A 7,687-nucleotide genomic window follows, 5' to 3' on the forward strand; every position below is an offset into this window, starting at 1 on the left:
TGGTTATAAATTGAAGTGCATGATTTACTTTTCATTTGGTGGACAGAACACTCTCACAGCATAAGTAGCATATAAAAAACGATGGAAATTAAATGGTCAAAATCTGGCCTTTTTTTGCTCATTACTTTTGGCACCACCATAGGCTTAATTTTGCTATATATACTTGGTGGCTCATCATGTACTGTGGGTGATATGACATTAAATTACCCATGTTCAAGGTACCCATGTGTTTTATCTTTCTGCCTAAATATTCTTTTCTCCTTAAATATGCTATTGGCAGCTGTCCAATAATCAATCCTGATCAAGAAAGCATTGTTCAACAGAAGTACTGATAGACACGAGTATACAAAAATACTCTCAATTTATCTCATCTCATCATTATAATTTTTCTAAATTCTTATACAAAATATAATAAATAATTCAATTTTTTCAAATCACAAAATAATAATAATATTAAAAAATAATATTCTAATAATATTTTATTCAACTTATCTCATCTCATTATCCAAACTAGCCAGAAAAGAAATATTACTTGGCCTACAAAATGACATTGTACGTGGTACTTCTAGTCATGTATTTTAATTTTTTTTTATTACATATAAATAGATATTACATATCACATTTAGTTACGTTGATAATATGTAAAATAGTACTTCTTTTATAAAGTATTTTTTTATAGACTTAACAGTACTTCTTTACAAAATAAAAATAAAATAAAAAAAGAAAAATGATAAGGAGTCCTTTTTGGCCGGGCTCCCGTTTATTTTACCCGATTTCTTTTTTTATTTATTTTTATTTAGTGATTAAGAAAATATTATTTAATAATATTATGAATTTATTTCTTTTCTTTAAAAATATTTAAAAAAGTGTTAAAAAAATGATGTAAAAAAAAATTAAATATTTTTTATTTTTTTTTTCACATTATTTTTTTAACACTTTTAAATATTTTAAAAAAAATTACAATATTATTAAACAATATTTTCTTAATCACTAAATAAAAAAAAAAACTAAAAAAAAAAATAAAATAAGCAATCAGGCAAAATAATCGGTATAGTTCAAAACGGGCTCCCTAATATTTTTCAATAAAAAAACCTGCATGAAAAAACCTGCATGCAGGTAATACTCATCGTTCTCCTTCAAATTCGTTCTAAAACTTAATTATAATATCAAGTTCGGTCTGATGGGTTTTTTGACGTACAAGGTCCAATTCATGGATAATATAAGTTAATTGGAGAAAAGTCAAATAACTGTGCATATCCTTTAAAAGAAAAAGCTTAGTGCTACTACTGATTCGAAAGTTTATCACGTGAATTTATATACGATGAAAATATATTTATAGATTAAACTTTTTTTTTTATATATAATTATTCTGAATCTCACAAAAAGTTATGTATTTACGCGACAAACTTATAAATTATTTTTAAAATTATGTGCGAAAGAAATTGGAGGCCGAATACTAGGTTTAGCTAGCTAGTCGTATTGGAAGGAATACGAGCGTATAACGACGTTTGATAGAGACATATGGGATTGTTTGGATACAAGAAGTCTTTCCATATCTAATAATCTCAATCTCATTTAATTATTTTATTTAATTTTTAACTTTTATCTTATCTCTTCTGATCAACTCGTTATCCAAATATTCTAACATTATTTTTATTCAACAAAAATAATATATAGTCTTATAGTTTCAATGCAAAGATAGGGGAAGAAACATGTAGCACATGATTAATGCATGTGGCTTGGACTTGAGATTTAGATCAGAATACTGCTTGCATGCGTTGGTGGGATTCATCTTTTTTTGAGATGGATACTCGGTCGTCACCTTTAGTCCCACCACATTGATTGGGGGCTATCCTATCATCAGCTCCATTATCCAAGCATGGTGGTTTGAATTCTTGCTGATTGGAGTGGATTATAAATTCATTATATATCCTTTGGTTGTAAATTAAGCTTAACTTTTAAGATAATAAAAAGAATAGTTGTATATAATTAGTTAAATATTCTTTTAATTTATTTCTACCAGGTGGTACTCAAATAAGATATCATGTATTCATGATTACTTGCAAGAAACTTTTTGTTGAAATTAAGGCGGTATATTGTAGGGATTAGTCGGGATTTTCTTCCTATATACCATACATATATATATATATATATATGTATGTATGTGTGTGTGTGTGAGTAAGAATTAATACATGCACCTCAAATTCGGAATTTTATATTCAACCTCAAGTAGAAATGTGATCTTCATGATATCGGAGGTTTCATCCTCCAAGAAGCCTTTAAAAATGTAGAAAGTCTATTATGTCGCCTCATTATGACCGCTTAATTTGACCGTTGGTCAAAATTTTTTTATTTTTTTATTTTATTTTTACTTAGTGGTTAAGGAAGTGATTTTAAATGTATTGGTGTATTTTTTTTATTTTTTAAAAATATTTCAATGTATTAAAAAAATATGAAAAAAACAAAAAAACAAAACCACTGGACAGCAAGCTCAGTAGTAAGAGTGGGGCGGCATAGCAGCCCAACTCTTAAAAATGTGGATGGAGCTCCATTTTTTTTTTTAGTCTTAAAAAAATTTGGGGGTGAGAATGATCTTTTCATTTAGGTTTCCGTGAGTTTAACACTGAGATTGATTTCATACTAATATTTAATGCACTCAATTCTTCATCTCCAAATCTTTCTAGGTTGGGTGTCTTGGTAGATGATATTCTAGATCTATTTACTAAAAAAACTCCACCAAGTATAAGGCCGTCCTGATCCGCATGCACGTAGCTAGGTTGGTAATGAATTGGTCATCAAATTAAATAGATACATAGAAATTTTGGATGGTGAGATAAGATGAGATAATCTATAAATAGTAGTAAAATAGTTTGAGTTAAGATTTTTATAGAGTTTTGGAAAATGAGAGAAAAAATGAATAAAACTATTATAAAATTAAAATTTTGTTATAATATAACTTTTTATTAATATTTTTGTTTTGAGATTTAAAAATATTGAATTGTTTTTTGTGTTTTGTTTAGAAGTTTGAAAAAATTATAAAAATTAAGTAATGATTAGATAAAAAAGTTAAAACTTTGAAATTGAAAAGTGTTTAATGTTTGGATATTGAGATAAGATAAGACGAAATGAAATAAGATAGAATCTCAATCACTACAACAAAAAATTCATTTTTGGACGATTTTTGTTTGGAACGAAATGAAAATTGTCCTAAAAATGAGATGTAGGAACAAAATTCATATTTTGTAAAACCTTCTATCTCTTCCTCATCGTCCGGGTTGCCTCTAATACCTCTACAACGTTAGAAAAAATGAATTCTAAGATCGAAGAATTGACTATAAGACAGTATGAGTTAGAGGCTCAATTGACAAAACAAACAGATATGGAGATGCGCATGAAACAACAAGAACAACAACAATAAGAGTTCGAGAGAGAGGTGTAACTTCAAAAGCAGATACTTATGCAACAGTTCAGGCCTCCAAGCAACTGATTTACATTATGTACAGATTTTGAGATATATTTTTATACGAAGAACGCTAGTACTACTGTTTTATTTATTTAGTTCACATTTATCAGACTACTTTTATGAGTATTAAACAAATTGTAATGTATTTGTTTAAATATTATGTATGTCTATTTAATTTTTATTATTAGGTAAAATAAAATAATTACTGTTCAAATGACCAAAAACCGTTTGAACAAGATAAGTAAAACCATTCGAACATTGATACAAAACATTCGAATATAATTGAAATTAAACGTTGGAATAGTACTTGAAACCGTTCGAATTAAATCATCGAACGTGAAATAAATGTTCGAGTGTCATCTCATAAGAAATCGTTTCCATCCTATCATGGTCTGATCAAACGTCTTATTCAATACGTTCAAATATATTTTACTGTTTGACCATCAAATTGTTTATGCGAGCGTTTCCTCATTCCTATTTGGTCGAATAGACTAGTATCGATCGACCACTCATGAAAGATGCGTTCAAACATATTTGACGTTCGAACGTCAAGTTTATATCATTCGAACGTGATTCTGGGGCGAAATTCAATCGTTCCAAAAGAAATATTATGTTCACATGCGATCGAACAGTTTTGCTCAAGTTCATCCTAAAAGATAGTTTTTGGGGTGAAATTTATATTTTCATCCTAAAGCATCTTTTGGGATACTGTTATTGGAACGACCTTGGAACCTTTTTTTTTTTCATTCTAAGAAATATTTTGGGACGAAATCACAATTTTTTGAGACGAAAGTTTTTGTCCCAAAAAACCACTTTTGTCGTAGTGATCAATGAGATGAGAGTATCTTTAGTTCAATATGTCAAACCATGAGCTGCCAATCGATCTAATCGTAATTTGTATTTAGAGATAGATATTCAAATTTTTTTATAACATTACATATCGCAAATCACTTTTTCCGACGATCGCAAAAAGTAAACTTTAATCTTCAGAATTGATGGATGTTTTTCATTAGAAAGAAAAACATTTTGAACGTGAGAGTTTTCAGTGTTTGGTGCCTGTTTGTGTCAAATTAATTTGATTGAAGCGAAGTGGACGGTTTATCTTTAATTCGCTGTTGTCTGGTCCTTGCAATTTGCATGCACTTTCCGGCATGTACCGTCAATTAAAAGTCATGCATGCACGTATTCTTTTAATTTTTTCCAATGTCTACGAACTAAGAACATCTTTTACTCCGACTCATGGCCATCTTCCTTTTGATTCTGCAAAATCCTCACGTGTCATTACTTTATTTCGCATTCAAAAAGTTTGCCGACGATCGAGCTAGCAAATATCTCTCTTTTTTCTTGTCAAATAAAGGAAAGTTAAGAAACTCATGCATTGAACAGATGGGATAGACTAAAGGAAATGGACTTTCATATCAATATGATCATGAGTTTTAATTTTTCTTTTTCATTTCCTAGAAAAAGTATGTAGTTGTAACTGATGATGTAAAGATGCACAAATTTAAACTGGAAATTCTTTTTAAAATCCTCAAAGAAGGATTCTCATTCAGTCATAGAAAAAAAAAAAAAAAAGGAAAAACAGTAAAAAGGAAATTATGTATGTTGATGTAAAAATCATATATTGGCATAGAAAAATTCTATTATCAAGCTTGTGTATAGAGAACACCTAATAAAGTTCTTACATTACATAATTTGATTCAGAATATCAATTTTAAAAGAAAAACTCTATTTATAAGCCGGTGTCACGTAAAATACATCATTCATGCCGTTGACATGACAAAACTTGATTTGCAAGAGAAGTTATAATTCAAATTTCTTACAAATTAAATCCTCCCATCTCAACGGTGTAAAAAATGTGTTTTCCACGCCAACTTAAATAGTAAAATTAAGGTTGATTTACTTTAACTAAGTAGAATTACTCATTTTAACATTTGAGTCTTAAAAATCAAATTTTATCATTTAAGTTATGTGAATTATATACTCTACACACCGACTTGAAAATATAATATCTCATTGACATATTTCTATGGCGAAACCTAGTCTAATGGAGTTGTAAATGCGTTGGGTAGAGTCTAGATTGCAATTGAAACAAAGTACAAAACTTACAAATTCATAAGACCTGATGAGATCAACTTAGTTAGAGTAAGGGTATGTTTGGAAACCAAACCAAACTCAACTCATCATTACAACTTTTTTAAATTCCAACAAAAAATATAATAAACAATTCAACTTTTTCAAATCCCAAAATAATAATAATATTAAAAAATAATATTCTAACAATATTTTATCATCTCAACTCAACTCAGTTCAACATCCAAACGCAGCCTAAATCGACCTTAATTTTTTTATCCCAACATAATATTGAGATGAGCTTTGTGCCATTAGAAAGCTGACTTAACTCTATAAAAATCCATGTTTCACAAAATTCTTCGAACTCCAAAGTTTACTAGGTCATGAAAACATTTCGACGTTGTCTTGACCAAAAAATTAGATGAAAAGTTTGCTCGGCGTTGTATTGACCGAAAAATAGATAGAAAGTTCGTATAACATTTGCTCGACCTTGATTCGAACAAAAATAGTGGGAAACACAATTTAACTTGGATTTGGAGTCTCTAAACAACCTAAAGAAACTTCTATAGATCAATATGTCTGATTTCTAGTGTAGAGTGAGAGGTAATAACAGCTCACATATTGTCTTCCTTGATAGAAAACTCCCTGATTACATATTGAATTCTTAAGATAATCTTTCCTTGATTATTTGTTTCATACCAAAGTACTACAAAAAACTCTACAGCCACTGCAGTTCCAATTTGAAGTGGAAGAGTCTTTTGTTAAGGTACTGATCCATATAGAAGAAAAAAGCTGGAGTTCTGGAGTTCTGGAGCCAATTTGGTGGGAGGTGACGTTTGCCAGGATTGCAAGTTGGGTCTAAATACAAGGGTTATATATATGTAAGAAGAAAAAATTCTTCTCACCATACACACCGTATGTAATCAGGGATTCCTTCGGATTGGCTACCCCAGAGTTGATTTTGATCTTTAAATTAGAGGAGGTTTAACAAAAATAAAGTGCTGATTGTTTTAGTACTTTCTTAGATTCTGGTTTTGATATCTTTGGTATTTAGATTGATAATTGATCTAAATAATTATAATTTATAATATCTATTATCTATATATGATTGCTTAGATATTTAGATCTATTGAATATTGATATGATTTTACAATTAGTTTTCTGTTGCCCCTAATTTTTTATGCATTATTTTTTCTTGAAATGGTAAATAATAATGAAAAGATGATGATAAATAGCTATATAAAAGGACAAAAAATGAACATAAGATCTAAATAAGGTGGTCTATCCTAAGAATTAAGACATGAAAACTTTTTAGATGCTTAATTACATCCTGCATGCACATGAATAAAAAGTAAAAACAAACAAAACTGTGGCCTAACAATGGGGCCATACCATAGTGCAATTTGGTCCCCAATCCAATCACCCTTTATCCAAGATTGAAGATGTTCATAGTGACCAGCTTAGTGATCAACCCCCGGCAAGGCTGTCCCCTCCCCCATCACAAACTTTGCCCTTAGACTTGGAAATCGGGCAAAAGCAACATCCATACATCTTTTCATTTCTTTTTAGAGCAGTGATCAATACTGAATATTCTGACTTTTTTTGGTTAGTTTGCATAATATTCATGACAAAAATGCTTACCATTCTTTTAACTATTATTTAGTTATTATTTCATCAAATGATTAACTAATAATTAAAAGATAATATATTATTCTTAATTATCTGATGTCACATCAAAAACTAATGAAAAAAATGACAAATAATCCCACTGCTGCTCTCCACAGTGATTGTGAGGGCAGTAATGTCGGCTCTCGCACCACTGAGTCGTGGTAGTACTGAAAATAACATAATTAGCCACTAATGTCATGGCCCTGGACTACCAGAGCCAGCCCAATTATTAACAGCATCTGTTGTGAGAACCATATGATCAAAGACAAAGCAAGCCACCCCTCTTATATTGTCATTATCCAATAAACTATTTGGGATCTTAATCCAATCGATGAGGTAATGAGACCTTGGTTTAGCAATCAGACGCATATTCTAACTTGTAAATTTAATTCCTATAGCGGTCTTAGCAAACAAAAAATCAAATCATACAAGAACTCCAGCATTAGATACAAAAAACAGTAGGCTAAAGAAATTGATAAAGAG

The sequence above is a fragment of the Juglans microcarpa x Juglans regia genome, chromosome 5S (assembly GCF_004785595.1).
Source record: "Juglans microcarpa x Juglans regia isolate MS1-56 chromosome 5S, Jm3101_v1.0, whole genome shotgun sequence".
Classification (NCBI taxonomy): Eukaryota; Viridiplantae; Streptophyta; class Magnoliopsida; order Fagales; family Juglandaceae; genus Juglans; species Juglans microcarpa x Juglans regia.